The 19,991-nt window shown below is 42.6% G+C and overlaps 1 long non-coding RNA gene across 1 annotated transcript; it reads right to left on the reverse strand.

The window, feature by feature from the left end:
- Positions 1-4,274: 4,274 nt before the first annotated feature.
- On the reverse strand, positions 4,275-17,775 carry LOC143483402 (uncharacterized). Its single transcript, XR_013122491.1, has 4 exons — positions 17,746-17,775; positions 16,744-16,818; positions 4,718-4,811; positions 4,275-4,382 (listed from the first exon to the last, which is right to left on the reverse strand). It is a non-coding gene; the product is annotated as an uncharacterized LOC143483402 (long non-coding RNA).
- Between the last annotated feature and the right edge of the window lie 2,216 nt (positions 17,776-19,991).

Raw genomic sequence — 19,991 nt, forward strand, 5'->3', positions numbered from 1 at the left:
TGTTCACCTCGAAGTCCTCCATCCCACCAATTTCAGAGGTCTCCAGCATTCCATCCCAACGGGTTCTCCAGAAGATTTCAGAGCATCAATCCCGATGCAACCCCAAACCCTACATTTGCTGAGGAAAACCATGCATGAACGATACCTGTCTTTCCTGTAACGAGGTCGGTGGAAGAGACCTGCTGCCTCTAAGGTAAACTCACGTTCTGGAATTATGAGGCAAGTAAAAGAAGGAATCGAATGGAATATTTATTTACTATATTATGGAACATGGAAAAGCAGTAAACAACTTCATTATTTAGTGTGAAGGTATGAATGTGAACACAATGAAGCGCTTCTTTTTTTTTTTTACACTGCAGCTGCAGTGTCTCAAGAAGATGAACAAATAAACTAGAAACACACACACACACACACGTACATGCACACACATTTACTCACATTTACTCTGAAAGTGCCTAAGCTCTACATTAATAGCTACAGATGAACACAAACCTGTGCCTTACTTTCCTAAAGGGAAAAAATGGCTAAATTTGCTCACATGTGACACTTACGAAGTCCACCCTGTGATTATACAATCCATACACCCAAGTGCTCAAACACAAAGCTTCTTATCTGTCTCCTGATAATTCTGATGGTTATAGTTTTTACAGAGCAGCATATCTGAGCAACACTTAACTGAAAACACTGCATAAGGATGGACATTTATATAGGTGTGGTTGTTTGGCTTTTGGCCTTGAATCCAAGTGTAGGTCAGTGATCTTCCAGACATTGACTATACTATTAGTTTGTGGGATAAGCGCATGTTAAAGCAGGATGTTTGCTGAGGTTTTGGTCATGGAAAAGTGTTGTCATAATTTCCTCCCTTAAAACTCCCGAAACGTCAACCTACAGGGCTGTTGCTAGTAGTCTGTCAACCCAGGGTGACCCTCAGCTTTGTACTAGTACTTTGTGCTGTCAATATCCATCACAAAATAAGATATATCGATGTGAACCCTGTCTAGGCTCAGAATATTTTGCAATTCAAGATCTGCTATAGAATCTCAGTGATGTCCCAGGCATGCAGAGTGAGATACCAGAAAATCATGAAGTGTTCTTAACTGGAGATTTTACTGCTTACGTTGACAATTCTTTTAGTCTGCGTGAATCTTGAGTGTATTCAAGTTGGGTATTTTTTACTTTTTTCAGCATGTCTGTCAGCACATTATCCCGTCCCCGTCTTGTATGATGTTTCTAAAAACACCAAAGTGCTTTGTGCTCTGCTCAACATCGATTTAGATATATTATAAAGGAAAATGAATAAATCATGGACGCCAACTATATTCATAAGATAATCAAGACCATAAAGCCCATATAAGGACGTGTGCTCCGAGGCCAGGACTCGTGTCAGTGGAGTCCTAACCTAGGATGACGCTGGTGCCGGGTCCCCACCCAGAACCCAGAACCCAGGCTCCTGGCTCCTGCCACAGGAGCTCTCACTCTGGAGCACAGGGATCGCATTGGGTTTCATCCGATCATACCAGGTCTGTGATTCTCCGAAACAAGCTGTAATCTCTTTAACATTCAGGAAAGGGAGCCGACCCGGCTATCGGCATCCGGCAGACCCGTGCAGTGAGAGGGCAGAGAGTTTAATCTTGTTAGAGGCTGGCACGGCCGGGCCGAGTCGCCGCCTTTTCTCCGAGGCCCGAAGAAGTCATTGGGAGCCACGGGGGATGCTGGGAGCCGCGGGGGATGCTGGGAGCCGTGCAGCAGCCCCTCGTGGGCCGTCCTGACTCTGGTTTCCTCAACGGGCTGTGGGCCGGGGCAGATTTGCAGGAGGCAGGAAAAGGACGTGGCCGTCTGGGGGAACGGCGGAGCAGGGGTGCTGGAAAGTTTCTTAGCCCATGGAGAAACTGTTCTGCAGACCTTAATTTTTTAAGTTTGGGGAGTCATTATCCCCTATGGTAGCAGAGGAGAGATAATGTTATTTACAGAAAAGAGTTTTAAAAGGGGTTCAGTGGTTATTTGTAAATTACACATTATTAATATATATTTTAGGGTTGTCCTGGAATGGTAGAGGTTTTGTTGAATCTGTAGGAGGGGGCGACGGGTAATATGCAAGAAGCATATTTTACAGACACCATAAACAGTATTATTCTACAAGTCATATATCCTTAACACACTCAGCAGATTTACCCTGCCCCCCAAAATCCGGCATAAAGTACGGAAATAAATGTTATGGTCTGAAAAGAGGCTCTTTGAGGGTTTTGATCTCGTTAATCATAAACTGAGAGCTCAGCTAAATACATCTGACGCAAATCATAACACCATTAAAATCTCAGAAAAAGGAAATTCGACAGCTTTATTGTGTGGTTACAGCACTGCAGTTTTTTTTTTTGTCCGTGCCTTCTCCCTTAGTCCTGCAGTTTTCCATCAAAGTCGGGCGACCAGCATAAAATGAATTTGTAAATGCCAGCATGGTCTCCACTCCTCACAAGCCTGCATAAGGGATCTGTTTTGATGGAAGCCCCCATAAGAAATTAATGAAGCAAGATCTGTGAGCCCGCAGCAGGCAAGACTTGTGAAGGTGAGATGATTTAAGAGAACACCATTTCCAGTAAGCAATGAACTATGCTCTTCCTTTATTTACTGAGGGGAACAGGTCTGTGGCATGAAATGGGCACATACCAGCAGAGACAAAACACAAGACATTTCTGGCTTTGAGGTGTGACTCTAGACTGGAATGGATCAGCGGTTTGCACCTTCGGTGCCGGTCGCGGCTGTGGAGACCACAAACTTTGACCACAGACCAACAAAAAGAGGTCAGTGTCAGTGCTCTTTGCTTCACGGGAGAACTCAAACGCCTTTGTTTGAGGAGCCAAAAGGCTCAAAGCTGCGCCTGGGGCAACACACACCACTGAAGATGGCAAAACTTTGTTTTTCGTGCGGTAGTTTGAATTTTCTGACCACATACGGCCACCTGCAGCTTCCCTCACATGTTCCACTACTTGGGGCAGCGGTAATCACTTAGCACAAGATTAGAAATATGTTCTCCTATTTAATGACAGCATTTATTATGTCCCTTGCACTTAAAGCCTGGTTTCACTGTAGAAAAGTGAGGAAATATCACACCAAGACATCAAGACATCAAGATGGAGGGATTGAAGAAAAGGGAAGATGATCTATTTTTAATCCATTGAATGCATTTTCTCCCGGCCTGCAGTCTGGTTTTTGATAAGCTCATAAGTGTATTTCAGTGAACACAGGCATCCTCTTCAGGATTCCAGTAACAGGTTTCCAAGAGGTCAATTAGCCATAATGGTACAATAATGTGGTTTACTTGAATTGTAATTGGATTTGGATAAGCCAATGGCTTCTCTAATGTCCTGTGTTAGAGGATAAAAATGCATGTCATTTACTGCAGTCGGTCTCATTATGTGTGACACAGACTTAGGAAGAGGCATCATTACATCAGCAACCTACAGAAATAATGGGGGCTATTAAAGATTTAACTCTAGCCCACCTAATGTTCTTATGCTGAACATTATCAGGAATTCAAAGTTTACCCTTATGTACAAAGTGAATTATAAAAATGATGATAGTATTCACGCAGGTTACCCAAATACTAAAATGCCTTTTCAAAAATACTTATTTCGAATAATATTCAATAATATGATTCATTATTAGTAGCATTATCGATATTAATGTTTATTATTGTTGTTATTATTGTTATATTGACAATATTAATAGTGAACATGCTAATGGTACTAAGAATGATAATCATAAAACACACAAATGGTAATATTGTTATAAGAATAATGCTTTTGTTTTTTGTTATTATTTTAAAGTATCTTTCAGTTAAGTCTTACATGGACATTTTCAGCTAGCTAAAGGTTGTGATGTAATATGAGAAAACAAGCTAGTTCACTTTTCAAACATTAAAGATGGTCTGCAGTTCCACATGAGGTCATTACAGTGGCTAAAAGCCGTTATGTAAGCAGATGCACTGAATGGCTTCACCCGCCCATGACATATAAAACAAGAATAAGTCCCAGTTTCCATGAAAAACAGCCTCTTCCCAAGATTTCTACTGCAAAACTTTAGAAGGTTTTACTAAAATCTCTTGGGCTAATGAGCTAAGGTAAATCATGCCTTCTCCAACATCTTCACAGTGCTAGTAGAATTACCACTCACAGAATCAAATCATGAACTGAAATTATTTTTTAAGAACAATATTTTAAGAGACAAAGGCAAAATCTTACAAAGCATAAATAGTAAAATGGTATGTGGCCAGTTACATTTTAACCTACACTGTTCAGGCATGATGCACACACTTGGGTATGACCTCATTATGTGTGAGATTTTACGAGTTGGCAGATACACTTAATATATCTCACGAGGATCTTCTGAAAGGTACAAAACGACAATAAAATTCACAGTTTTGTTTGATACGTCCCTAGAAATCAATTCAACCAATTACAACAAAGACAATGTTTTTATAGTCTTCCAGAACCAAAACACCATTAATAATATATTGCATTCCCTTATAACACCATACATTATATATTATATTTATACATTATACATTACCCTATAAATTCTATATGAATTATGAATTTTGTAACACCTTTTACTTCCATAAATTACAGGAGTACATAGTTGAATCTGCATACAGCGTACAGTTGTCAAACTCTGCCTGCAGCATCTAATGTCTTATGAATGTCTATTATTTAACACCCACCTTTTGTAGCTTCTAATAACATAATATTTACTTTGGTTTTTGCATTCTGATTCTGTCTCAAGCACTGCAGTGATGCCACTTGCTGTAGTTTTATCTGTGAACACACACAAATCTTCTAATGACATACACCACCAACATGGGCAGTATTGAATATGCATGTGTACAATCATAATTATATGCAAATATATAAAGAAGTAATATATTTAAACACAGTCCTTTAGAATCCATCCTTTTTGTTCAGTATCTTAAGCTGTAATATATTACAAATTCTTTTTATGTTAACATTGTAGTGTACATTAGTAATATAGTTTTCAAAAGAAACACAGCATTTTATACATTTGATTCAGACTTACAATGAGAAATGACTCTTCGTGTGCACAGTATCTAGAGAATCAGACAAAAATCAACCCAAACGTTGGCTTCTAACACATCTGACAGTCTATTCACAAGTCTTGGTCATGTGCATGAGTTATAAGGGTGATGATCCTCTCATCCTCGCTGTTATGATTAGATCCTCTGCTGTAACCCACCATCCATCATTCCCTGACCAGTAGCTCACAGCAGGATTGTGTGCCTAAATTTTGCTCGTTACACCTAATTGATGCTCTTTTCCCCTTGTGTCTGGTCAAATTCCCATATTTTCCTTTTGTGACCACTTTTTAGATCACATTTTATGAAAATACAAATGAAACAAGTGAACAAATGAAAATCCGGATCAGACGCACCGAAGGACCAGATGTAAGTCTACATGCAGGGGCCTATGATATTATAATGCAGCATGCTGCTTAGTGACAGAATGCCACACTACACACATAGAAACACCAGAGACAAGAGGGGACACACTTTCAGAGGAATGGAAGATGAAACAGACAGTGGTGCCATGCAGAGATGATGCCCTCACACGACATATACCCACTGAAAACCTGCATCTCTGCATCCGTTATTCTGATCTTTTTAAAGGCCAGATGTGAATTTAGACTAGAGGTACCCTTTCATAGTATTTAGTAGATTAATAAATTTTTTGTTTGGTCACTGTGTGACTACAAATGTAAACTTGTACTGACAAAAATAAGGTGGGGAGAGGTTAATATGTGTGGACTAATTTGTGTACACTAATGACTTAATTGGACTTTTTCATAAAGCGTTGGAAATAGGTAGCGATTATGCCCGTGTTATTTCAATTATACTGAGGTGATGGGTGGACCAGGGTGCCTATAGAAAGCCTGTAGTGCTGGCCAAACACAGCAAACTCGGGGCAATTTGAAAAAGTTATTTTTGCAACCTTTGCAACCCTGTATTTATGTCTTTAGTACAAGCAAGCAGAATAGGATACGATAACCTCAACCACCACCAACAGCAGCAAAAACCTACATAAATTTGGTCCAAACATCATTATTTCATAAGTAACTTTCACCTTTCATTTGATTTACAAAAACAGAAAATAAAAAATCCTCTGGCTTTTCTAAGAAATTCTGTGGTGAGGAACAATATTTGATTAGCACAGTGAGCCATTGTTCAGCCAATGAGACTTCACGTGGGCGGGCCAATCAAAACGATTGTTTGAGCAGGCAGCTGCTCAGACAAAGAGCGCAATTCATAACTTCCTCGTGTTCATTAATAACCGACTCTGGATCCTAATGGATGCTTGTCATGAAAGACACCTTGGACTGGGCTTGAAACCCATCAAATGGCGTCTATAAGCTATCTAATAGCTTCAGTGAAAAAGAAGAAAACAGACTCAGAACATTGCATGCAATTACTTGCTTGTATATGTATTCTTGAGTTCATACAGATACCTGCATGGAACCCATAGATCGTTATGTTAATTCAGCACTGCAGATGCACTCTCGCCCACTAGCGGCCCGCCTTCATTTGCATTTTAATGTTCGATGAGGACATACTTTGGTTGGGTCAGCTTCCTCACCCGGGCCACCGTAAACCTTGTTCACGCACATCATCACGCATGTTTTTCAACCAAGTGTCAGCTCAGTGAATTTGATTGAGCGCACTATCCCAAGCACAAACGTTTACTGCGTAACGCCATTCAAACTCACCTAGTCGGTACAAAGGACATTTTGTTGGCGATATGTTGACTGCACGGCTTTTAGACACCTGTGCGAAGCCGTTGAGAACTTTTGAAGAGGAAAACGAGTTGAATATTGCGGCGAGTAAATATTGGCACTATTATGTGGCTTGCCTATTGAGATTTAGACCCTTCACCCACACTGACAATGACAAGTTCAAGTCCGATAAGACTGCACTTACATCACAGTCCATTTCTTAAATATTCATCACGCACGGCTCTCCCAAAATTGACGACACCCCGGTCGCTTGCCTTCCTCTGCATAACCAACGCTCATTTCTCGGGGTAATACACCATAAATTAATCATGAGCCTTCATCTGTGCTGTGGGTCTGAGGGCACCATGAAGAGTCAGGCAGATAATCTCCCCATTTCACACTTCAATTTTTAATGTCACTGTTTAATCCCTGAGGACCTAACAGAGAGTCCCACCGCGAGACCGGCAGAGCCGCGCCCGCGTATGGCCTCGCGTGTAAACATCACTGCCCAGCTGACTTATGATAATAAAGGATAAAAGGGATTTCGGGGTTGCTAAATGTGTCGCTTATCAGACAGTCCACATTTGTTACAGATTTAATGCTCCTGGCAAAATGAATCATAATTTGGTCAGGTCCCCGTTCTGCAAGTTCACCAGTCACGGGTGCCTTTGCACGGATGTCTGCAGGCCATTTTTCTCTGCCACATCAGGAAGGAATGGTTCTTCTTTTACACATGTATTTGAGTAAGATTTAACACTGGCATAAATATCAATCGAGCTGGCATTCTGTAACGTGAAGGGTGTTGAATGGATGATTAACCCTGAATTGCTGAAGACTGATTTTCCCATTTGTTTCAGGCACCAGCCACCCTTTCCCTGGCAGGTGTAGATGCTAACTCTGGTTTCAGAGCTCCTCAAAACTAGGCAATGTGCAATGGGAGAAGGGCGACCACACAATCACCTTTTGGACCCATGAAATGCTGCACAGGAACCTACGCGTGTTTAGTGTCAATTAAGTCAGCAGCTGTATTTCAGCATACATTTAAATGCAAAATGGAGCAAAACCATGGAGCCTAATCAAATATTGAAAGACTACAGACTGCTCGGGCAGAGCACTTAAGTGGATTTCTGAAAGAAACGGCCCTCTGACTGCGGTTCAATCGAGTTACTCTTAAAATCCACTTATGTGGGACACGAACAAAAGGGTATTATTTACAAATGGACATTTGTCATGACTTTTGCCGGAAGCATGCTAACAAAAATGCAACATTAAGAGCTGCTGTTGTAAGCCATACGCAGAACATCTGTTTAGGAAAAAGTCCAAACATTGCCATAGCTATGTACAACAGTCTGTTAACATCACAGGCGGCCTTGTTTCCTGACAAATGATATTAGTGACCTTAGAGGAGGCCAGAATAAAAAATAAAACGCATACAGAAGCTAACAGAGCCTCTGTGGTTTCACCTGACCTGAATGGAACCGATCTCTTGTGGGATGTGGAAGATCTAGAGAATCTTGGTGCAAGCATATGTCTGACAAATCAGCCACAATGAGGAGATGCAATTACATATGGATCAAAACCTCAAATCAACGAAACATCTTGTGAAATGCCACTAAGAAATGAACATTTTTTGAGAACAAATGGAGATTCTGAACAAAGTGGCCATTGGAGCTACAAGAGCTACTAAATGTCCCACTGGTGTCCAGCCCTAAATGTCCCACTGGTGTCCAGCCCTAAATGTCCCACTGGCACTGGGATGACTTTTATATTAGCCTTCCACAATCTTTCTATTTCTTCTCCTGGTACTTCTCCTAGTTCTTTTCTTCTAGCACGTCTTTCTCCATTATCTGAGATCCATTCCTTCCATCACTTTGGGATCTATGACCAATGCCTCAAATCTATAGTTTGACTTCTCCCATTTAGATTCAGGTTATAGGCCTTGCATATGTTGCCGTGTTGCTGTTAGTTGGTCGTGTCTCTAAGTGAATGAGGTGTCCACCAGCATCTTGAATCCTGCTTGTAGGAAGTAAATGATCATATTTTCTCCTTATAGTCAACTGACTCCTATATGCTACACACCTTCAATTCACCTTGTGCCGAGCGCTTGTTTTTGTGACATAATTAGTGTCTCTGTGCTGTCTTCTTTTTTTAAAGATTTTCTTATTTCAGATATATCTGCTATCTGTCACTGGTAGATTTCATGGAGGGGTTTATCCTGCCTTGGCATCCCCACTGTTTTCTTGGCACGTGTGTCTTCCGTCTTGGAGCCACTCTCATCAACGCGTGCCTGGGGACTCACGTTTGGATGCACTTTTGAAGGTTTTGTGTCTCATCCCAGACAGTGGAATTCACACTTTCTTCTTTCTGGTGTGCAGCCACTGGATGTTGGATTTTGGATGGAGGGGTCTACATCTTCTGGAGTCTTCTGAAAACAGCAGCTTAGAGAGCGTCTCTCCCTTTTCAGCTTTTTGTGCCTGCCGAATTTCTGATGACTGGCAGGGCATATGTGTTTATGGCTGTGAGCATATTCTTCCCACTCAGCTGATCTTCAATTCATATGACATGTTAGTGTATTTTACAGTAGGTTCTAATCAGGTGGACCAGTTTCTTACTGTAGAAGCCAGTCAGGTGGATCAGTAAGTCAGTGTCACTTGTTGTCCTGGTACACAACTCGATGTCATCCACATACAGGGGGTGACAGATGGTGGCTCCACACCTGTATCTATATCTATAAATCTCTTACTGATGTTTTGCTGAAGGGGTTCAGGCCTATGCAAAATAGCACTGGAGACAGTATAGTACGGTTATAAATATGGACAGCAGTCTTGAAGTTTTGCCTTCCAGTGTTCCAGAGTTCTGCATGAATATGGTTTCATGGTCTTATCCGGATAAAAATAAAGTGAATCATATCAGCTCACCTGAATGATCCAGGGTGTTGAACTGCAGACGGATACAGTACATATATGCTGTTATATAGGCCAAATATACACTGTATACTGATGTTACGTGGATCATTGCTAAACTTTGTAAATCATTTGCATGGGTGACAAAATAATAGGCTACACAAGATTTCATGGATTTGGTAATGCCGTCAATCACATCAACAAATCAGTGTGCGTTTGCTTCATGGTGTGTTCGTCCCCAACCGGTTTTGTTCGAACACAATAAGTGATAATCATGGCGGCTTTTGTTCTTTTACAGATCAGCCCAAATTTCCTTCGAACGGAACTTGTGCCTTTGCAATGAGTCAATACCGTCAACCGCCGCACGCCTCCCGGATGGCGTTACAGCGTTTGTTTTAGGTGTTGTGAACAAGAATACGTCATCTGGCCTCCATGGTGCCCATTTTGGAGCTGTCTGGGGAAAGTACATAAAGAGCACATGAAGGCTCTTGAAAGTTGTCAAGTATTCTCAGGCAGGAGCTCCTATGTTTTCATTATTTTGGTTCCTCTCATCTTCATCTTGCGCATTTTTTTCTGGTTTTACCTGCATTCAACATCAGGACAGCCTATCTGAGTCAAACAGATAAGCTCAAGAAATGGGAAGGGACCTGTAATCAACCTCTGCACCACTCCCCCCTGGCAAAACTCTCACAAGCCCTTGGTACAGAAGCATCTGAAACGTTTAGAAGAGCACTTGAATGCACTTGTTTGTACACTACAACAGGTTAGTTTATGCACAGCCTTCCTCATAAAGGTCTGCCATTAATCTCCTTGCTACAGAGTAGACGCGACTTCCAGGCATGCCAGAAGTGAGACTTGAATACTACATGTGGTTTGAGGTACAAGTGTTCAGGGAACTGCAGGCTCTGTGGGAAGTAACACAGTTCCTTGCCATTTCATCGTTGTCTTTTGCCTCTGTTGCTCCCTGACATTGGCCCGTACCGTTCCTCCATATTCATTCGTCGTCAGCCCATGACACGTGCACGAACACTACTTGAGATTCTACTTCACAACTGGAGGTTCTGCACTGGAATCGAATCTCCGCGGCGCACTCTGTTTTTGTAACGGAGACCCGAGATTGAAGTTCTGGCTGTTCACCGGAGCGTCAATGACCTCCTCTGCTCCTGCGGTCTTTTTTAAAAGCTCTACTCCCCATCTGTGATAAATATCCCAGTCTCACCCCCCCCCCCCCCCCCCCCCCGTACCTCCCACACCCTCCCATCAAAAACAGCATTGTTAATGGAATTGGAATCGGATCCACGTCGCCATCGCTGGTTTAGACTGTGTTAGTTGCTTACTGAGCGTAATCCAAACCGCAGCCAGTGCGATGCAGTTTCTTTGTGCAAACCAGTTCCATCCACTTTCCCAGTGGGTCTCCTCCCCAGCACATAGCAGCACCTCTCCAAAGAGTTTTCACCGTACCAGTCTGACGGGCTCTCTCATTCTGTCTAATAAAACAGAAGTTTCTAGGGATGGGATGCTCGATACTGATGTTGCAATGCTGTGTGAAGTTTCTGAAGCATGGATGATGCACACTGCTCCAAAATGTGGTTCAAAATGCCCATATCACGTGATTGTGGTGAAGTGAAGCTTCAACGCATCTCAATCGTGTTGTTTCAATATGTGGCTACGTGCCACTCCTACATTTGATTGACGGCGTCTGAAACAAACCTGATCACACTTCTGTCTCAAACTCAAATTCCCAGAATGCTTTAAAGTCAAACAACTTGGTGGGTGAGTGGAAAAAGTGGAGTTGTGAGTGGAGAGAGATTTTGATAGTGACATGGTAACATATAACAACCGACAATGTGATTTGGTGAGTCATGCGCTAGACATAAGAATAGTGGTAGGACATATTGACTGACATGGTAGTGAGTGGCATACCGTGAATGATAGTTAGGATAGATATAGTGACATAATATATAGAGAGTGATGGGGATAGACAGAATAAGATAGGTTTAGATAGACTGATAGATAGGGTTAGATTAAGATGGAGAATCCATGTAAAATCCTCAAGGAAAGGGGTTGGGCAGAAAGCTAAGAAGGTGCTGGGGAATAGGTTTAGATGGCCACACCCACTGACCACACCCATCCCAGTTATAGCCCAATACCAACCACATCTCTCCTTAATTTAAATAAGGCGCTGCATAAATTAAACTTTTATTTGTTTAATTTATTATCATTGTCTTTTAGATATCATTTTACATCTGCTGCTGAACTAATGCCACAGTCAAATGGAACTATATGACTGGACCCATCTAGCAAAAAACACCACCACCGCGGAGTGGCAGGCCATATTAGCACCACAAAATGCCTGTGAAAGAACACTAATGTTATTTGCGTTAAAGATGCCCATATAAGTTCAAGTGTTACCGTGCGACGGAGCAGTCGAGTGTCAGAGTGAATGGGAGTGGTCAAAGGGCTGACAGAATCGGATTGGCCAAATTCTCCAGAGGCCATTTTGCATGGCAAGACAGATTCTTGAATACTACGTAGAGCGCTAAGGTGAGGAGGCTAACTCTACTTCAGATGTCTTCCTTCTCAACTGCCATCGCTCAAGGGACTACTGCTGTTCTTGTCCAACCCCTCAGCCCCCCTGAGTATTCCTGCCAATACACCGCTAGACCGATATAAACTGGGATGAAAGAGAAGGAATATTTGGAACAGTGACTCATTATGGGATTGTATGTTTAATGGGATGTTCAAGTTGTCGTAGGGTGAAGAACTGCTTGTGTTCATGTCCTTTTAATGATTCTTTGCAAAGTGAATGCTGTGATTGTCGTACCTGATGCACAGAGTTTGAAATTTGTGACCCTCAAGGTTTTACAGTCTCTGTGAAGTTTGATCATCTGATGCCTAGTAGTTCCCTTTGTTAATTGTTCTAAAGAAGAACGATCATGAAATCTAATCTTAAATGTTTGTTTTGGTTGTTTTTTTTTTTTTTTTGGTAATCTGTATACAAGTTTATGCACTACTCACAAATCTTTGGGAATGAACCTAAAATGCACTCTAACATTTACAGGTGAACCTTTTTTAAACTTTTGAATGCACATGTCAATCTGTTCAATGTTTCAGTACTTTTTCAGCACTGTTCTCTAACAATGAGCTTAATGGCACACAACAGGTGTTTGATCCATGAATCAAAAAATACATTTCCTGGTTCAATTAAAATTGGTATTTAAACAGTCTGTTCAGCCTGTTCACATTTTCATTTTTCACTCATCAGCCTGTTCACATTTTGACATCACGACACCAAGACGACCCAACAATTGATCTACAGTAACTCGTCATTACGAGGCTTCAAACAGGATGTTCTCAGATGGAAGTAATCACTGAGTTTGGAGTTCCATAGAGTGTCATCAGCAGGTTGCAACAGAGATACAGAAAGATGGGAAGAGTCACAGAAAGGCACAGAAGTGGACGTCCTTTGGCCATGTCCCACACTGATGACCTTCATTGTGAACAGTGCCCTGTGCTTAATTAAATCTTCATGCTCTAGCTCATCGAGGTTGCATCACTAAGGAACAGCTGCTGGAGACTGGGGTTCCTCAAATGGAGCGGCCTGCACTTTCTCCAGACCTGAATCCCATAGAAAACCCCTGAGATTTGCTGAGTCACCGTGTAGAGGCTCATAACTCTGTACCTCAAAACCTCAATGACCTGTGGGCCCCCCTTTAGAGGGACACCGTGACTCAGCAGACAATAAGTTGACTCATGAATAGCATGAGACGTCATTGTCAAGCTGTAATTGATGCTCAATACCCACCACTGTTGTTTCAAAAAATTGTTTGAGATGAGGAAATCAACATTTCATGCTTCTACTTAAATGCCCTACTTTCATGATATAAGATCACTGAACTTATGAAAGTTTTTCATAAATTTAATCTGAAATAACCCTAACTTTTTGTGAGTAGTGTATGTATATATACTTATTATTATTATTATTGCAGGGTGTTTACAGGGGCGTCCATCAAGGGAGTCAGTAAAAACTTCACATTCCATTCCAGTAAAAGCTTCACATAAAAGCTGACCCAACTCTGTGTGCTCTTCAGAGTAGGGGGCGCGATATGTTCCTGCTGTACTGAGAGATCAAGATAGAGGGGGACAGGTAAAGGGGCCATCACATATTAGCCCCAAGACATCTGTCCAAGAATAGAGACAGCTGAACAGGGGACCCAGGTCTGTGACCCTTCTGGAAAATTCCCATCAGCTAAAGACATCAAAACAGAAATACGAATTGTGCTGGGGAGGTTGGGACTTAGATCTCCGTCTGGTGAGGACTACCGTGCCAACCGTTACCCCGACGGCTCTGCTCACTACAGAGGTATTAAGGTCTGAAGAAGAAACTCGAACAGCTTGTTCATTGCTTTTGGTAATATCCTTAGACGATTTCTGTAAGCTTGCTTGTTCATTCACCTATGTAATGGCAATAACGATTCTTATACAGTTTTAATTTCAGCTAGTGAAATATTAATTAGGAGAAATCTCCAAATTGGACAATTATCGTATATCTGGAATTGGCTCCTAATGTATAACAACTTGTAGGGATGAAATAAGAATAAATAGACGTTTCCCTTGATTCAAAAGCAACCCTCTTCTTCATAATCACCATCAAACCTGCATAACGAGGTTGTCAAGTTGATGCAAGATATTACCAAATGCTTCTTGATACTACAAAGCCTGTGCACAGACTCAGTATGCTATGTACAAAGCAGTCAGGGGGAAAATATGACTTCTGTTGGCAAGCAGGAATGAAATGTCATCCAGCCTCATAGGTTGTTGCCGTAAAATAAACATGAAAAACTGACGCTGGAAAGATGGCTGGGATATTATGTCTGCCTTAGGCACTGTGCTGACCTGAATTACACAGTCGTTTTGTTACTGCTAAGTATGTCATATTCATACAATACACTCCTTAGGGGGTGGGGGGGGGGGGTGGGAATATGGGGTAATTATTGTTTACACTGCAAAAGAAGGTGTGCTTTTTGTATGTCCTTGCGCACACCAAAGCAGATTATTGCAGTTTTGCTCCGGGAGCTCAACCTTGTGTCCTCCTGCCGATACCCGACCCAATTGTCGGGGAACCGGCGAGGATACGTCATAATTACTATAGTACAGCTTGCCGGATTTGTTCGCTCTTTCTAGGCAAATGGCTACATATTTCTAGGGAAAACCGAAATAGGACACTGTGAGAGCCTAATGCAGCGTGCTTTCACAGGCCTTTGTTTTTCAGAACCTTACTTCCAGCGACAAGCGAAATGTAATGTTTTTCCTGCGTTTCCCATCCCAGGTGCTTTCACTAATGAATCTGTATTCGTATGTGAGCGCCGGCTTCCCAGGAGGAAACTAACACCAGGGTCAGCAGAGCATGGGGGCCTGTTGTGTCTGCACTTGACGATACTGCCCCTGCTTCTTTTCTTTGTCTTTGCCATCACCTCTTTAAATATTCATGAAGTCAGACCATTTACATATAGTGCGAAACTGCCGACTGGTTGTCGTACAGCAGTCGCTGACCCATATTAAGTGTGCCGAGACGATGAGCTCAGCCCGGAGCTACTGTGGTGTTTGTGGAACGAAAACGTGAGTCAGCTGCCACTTGATTGTTCGGTTTGTCTCAATGTCTCGTGCTACGTTTTGAACAATTAATGATTCATTTGCATTCCTTTTTTTTTTTTTTACGGTGGGTATACTTTTGACTTTCCAATAACCTGCCGCAGAGATGAAATGTGTGCATAAAAAATTTATGGTAACATTTACATTCTCAGCATTTGGGCTGATGAGCTTCTCCATAAAGTCTTACATATTTATCAGCATGTAAACCCTCCCGGGAGTCAAACCCATGACCTTGGTGTTATTAGAACTTCTTCCATACTAGTACTTCCAGGTGAACTAATTTTATAGAACTACCTTATGTATGCAATTAGAAACTATAGCCCATTTTAATTTGCCCTACACAATTCATAAAAAACATCCTCCAGCACTTTTGACTCACTGTGAGTCTGCCTGTGCTGAGCGTAGCTGTAATGCCTACACATGTCAAAACTATGTTGGTGCACCATCAAAAGATCAAAAGTTCGCTTTATGCCAATGGCGAATGGAAAATGGCATTTAGCCAATGAAGCATGCGAGACAACCCACCCCACCACCCCCCTTCGCCAGGCTCTTATTTCAGTGCCCCTCTCTCTGAAATCTCTGATTAAAGCTTTAAATAGTCCATCTGTTTTTCACTTTGGAACATAACACTGAAGAGACAGCGATACATTTTTTAGACATTATGATTAAGAAAGCACGCTGGGATCTTATGTCCTCATGTTCGTTCATGTTGAGATGAAAGGATTTGATTGATGTACAAAATGTTTTCCTTTTGATCCATATTTTATTGTGTTTCATATCTGCACTTTTTCTGTGACCACCATATTCTATTCATCATACGCTCTTTCTATCTATGTACAAGATATCAAGAGAGACGCTGTTGCTTTCATTAAAATATTGTTATGCCTACAGAGTGCTGAAATCAACACACACACACAAACTCTGTATACATCATGAGCTATGACGATGCACATCAACTCGGCGCATGCACCTGCACACAGATCATCGTTAGCATCATCAGCACCAGCACATAGATCGACACAGCAAGCCCCGACCACACTGTTGCTCTGTGCACAAAACCATCTCATCTAGCCGGCACGGTGAACTGCACAGCAGAGGGCATTACCCAAAAGGGATCGGGGGGGGGGGGGGGGGGGGGACCCATTTGCATTTAAATGTGACTGTTTTTGGCACTATAACACAAACATGAAGCTCACTTTCATTATAATGTATGAACATGCATGTTTGTGCAAGTGAATATTTGCATCTGTATGCCTGCATTGTGATGCAGGGATGATATTAAGCCCGTGTTGACCAGGGTTAGTTTCCATACTGTTGGATTGGTATACAAAGCGACTGACATCCTGCAGAGCGGACGAATGGTCAGGCTGATGAACGCCCTCTCAGATTGAACATGCCCCTGATTCATTACCTGCCTGGTAGCCGCCGTCCACCCTTCTGAGCTCCGGATTTGCCTTCCCGGATTTTGCTGATATCAGGCACCAACCTTTAGGAGGAGACGGAGAAGCCAGACCATGAGCTTGATATGAAGTACGCCCCACTGCCCCGTCTCCCTCTCTCTCCTCCCCGAATACACACGTGAAGCTGTCAGGTGGAATGAGGTCATCGTTTAAACCTGCTGCGTACGCATATAAATTTTTCAAAGGGTCTCAAGCCCTCCGTGACCCTGGCACAGTTTCCATGACTCTTCATCACAACTTCTAACTGCCTCTCCTCTGTTGCTAGGGCGAGCCCCCAGGAAGGCCCGGCACGCCACGTGGTCCGCTGGGCCCCAAGGACTCCTTTTATTGGCCCCTGCGTGCTTCCTTAGGACTGTTCTGGGCGGGTGTGTGTGCCCATAAAAACACGGGTTTTGGCCCCGTTGTTTTTGTGTTTGGACGAGTCAACAATGCCACGCGGCTTAACCGGATGATACGATCATTGCCAAGGGGCTATTTGTGTTTACTTCTGTGTGTGTGTGTGTGTGTGTGTGTGTGTCTCGGTGCATGCATGTACAGTATAGGCACCTTGTCCAGACAAGGGTTTTCCAATTACAGCATGAGCTTCCTGAACATCCATTCACCCTGCGGGGACCTCCGGTTCTGATTCGCCTCTGATCCAGAGGGTGCTTTTATTGCCGTATCACCATGGTCCACCGCACCTCCCACCCTTTCACTACACTGCAGAGTCCAACCTGCGTTCGGACGGAGCGCACGGCGTAGAGGGGAAGGGAAGAGGCTCATTCAGATCTCCTCCCTGCTCCCCAGCACACATTTCTCCAGTGCGCTGAGAAAACGGAAAGCGGAGACGAAAGGAGGTGAACATACGGAGGTCGTTCATCAGGTCCCCGGCCGAGCGGCGAACACATCAGCAGAGAGAGAGAGAGAACAGAGCCGGGCGGGGCGCGTCGCACGTGGCGAGCCTGCGCACGTACAGGTGTTTATCAGTGCTGACGAGAGAGGTGTGATTCACGCTTCCACGCATCTGTCTGACCGCGATATGCCTGCTCCACTTCTGCATCCTCAAAGTTTTCTCTCTCTCTCTTTTTTCTGGACCATCTTTTGCCTGGAACTGGGAAAAGTCATCCAGACTGTGCACACCTGCGCACGGAGAGCCGCCTGCACGCTCACGTGTTCATTCAGATAACCTTATGGATAAAAATCACATATTACCAAGTGAAAACATTTTAAGTCTAGTGTAAATCTCCAATATTTCCAATTTTGAGATTGCTGTTAGAAATTGATGGTTTTTTAAACTTATTTCTAGATGTTTTTTTTTTACCTATTTAAACTTTTAGGTAGAACTCTAAATAGCTATATGCTAAATTATATCAAATCTAATATCTCCTTATATTTGCAGATCATTTTTCTTGGTTTAAGCATTTATCTCAAAACAGGAAAAACAGCCAGTATAGTGAGATATTAGATATTTACATTATATTCAAGATGCTTTATCTTGGCCAGATATATTTTGCATTTTTAATCAAGAATTAGCATAACCTGAATTCAGGGGAAAAATCTTCTGCTTCACAAGAACAGGACAAATTGTGTTCAATCTCATTGGTACCACACGAATAGTACTTGTTCCTCGATCATCGGACAGTTAAAATGAAATAGATTGAAAGTTTAGACAAAAGCATCGATCCACTTAAATTTCTAATATCCATCAGTAGTTTTAGACCACAGGTGTTGGTATTCCCATTCATTATAATAATAGAGCTTCACCATGATCTGAAACAGTTCACAGCAGTGGGTCGCTGCTCACCGCACATTGGCTGTCTGTTCAGACACACCCACCTCAGTTCCCAAAGGGCTCAATTATTAGCTGCTCAGGGAATAATGGGTTCTCAGGAGTCTGATTGGACGCCTCTCTTATAAGGCGAGAGACACAGACTGAAGCTGAATGTCAGCTCAGGGCAGCGTCTGCCATGTGAACTGGTATCTCTCCGATCTCGACAGACCAACATGGCGAAAATATCACACTGAGCATCAGCACAGGAAGGAACCAGCTTCAGACGTCTCCATCAGATATGAAAGAGTTACAGAGGTGTCTTCATTCCTAACAACACACACCACACATGTCTATTCTCAACATGTATGACCATGTGGTAAAGAGGAAACTGAAAAATCCAACCTTGGCCTGTGCACAGTTCAGTCATGGGCGGGGCCCTGGCATCTCGTCCAATCTCACGCTGGCATTCTTCAAAGGCTGGTAGGCTTCACCTCCACTGCCTGGCCAACAAAGATGAAGGTGGAGACTTTTGACTAGCTGGGGTCAGTGGGAGGGCACCACCAATGGGAGGGCACCACCAGTGGGAGGGCACCACCAATGGGAGGGCACCACCAATGGGAGGGCACCACCAGTGGGAGGGCACCACCAATGGGAGTCCACCACCTCAAGGCAGCTTGGCCTTTTTAACCTCTGCCACACTCACTCATTTTTTATGTCTTCCTTAAAAAAATGCTTTGAACATTCTGGTTTCTTTTCACACTGTATTGCACTCATACAGTACATTACACCAAATCTTGTGCAATACAGCAATGTCAATTCCTAGATGCCACTCACAAGTTAATAAATATGTACCATGAATGTCTCAACAAGTTTCCCAATTTTTACTGCTATATAAACTAGACTAATCATTCTGGCTCATAATGAATTTTGGTTAATACATTTTTGTAACTCTTCATTCATTCATTCATTCAAAGTTTAAAAATTGGTACAAAAGGTTATAATATTTAGCACATTTGTGGACAAAGGCCTTAAAGATCACTGTTGACCGATTTAATAAGTGATAAGTACACATGGAGGTCCGGCAGGCTTTGCTAGCTGATATGCGTCTTCATCATGCTATCATGGGAACTATCGGGACCAAACAGGCCCACAGCTAAAAGTTCTTAAAGATGTGACTGGATGATAAAGTGTGCTTTTCTTATTTTGAGAGCTAGAGAAACATGCCCAGCGCCTTTACATATGTCTGATTGTGCATTCGGCTCACAGTCATTTGCTTTCAAAGGTTTAATCTAATATCTATAAAGTCGCTACAAAAGCACATACCAGTCTCCCACCTGGCAGATAACCAGTCATAGTTTAGTTCCATACCCTGGAAACGATTTTGGGTTTGCTGAGTATACCCCCACGCCCCCCCCCCCGCCTCAATGGCCATCCTCAAATTCCCCTCCA

This window comes from Brachyhypopomus gauderio, chromosome 19 (genome assembly GCF_052324685.1).
Source record: "Brachyhypopomus gauderio isolate BG-103 chromosome 19, BGAUD_0.2, whole genome shotgun sequence".
Classification (NCBI taxonomy): domain Eukaryota; kingdom Metazoa; phylum Chordata; class Actinopteri; order Gymnotiformes; family Hypopomidae; genus Brachyhypopomus; species Brachyhypopomus gauderio.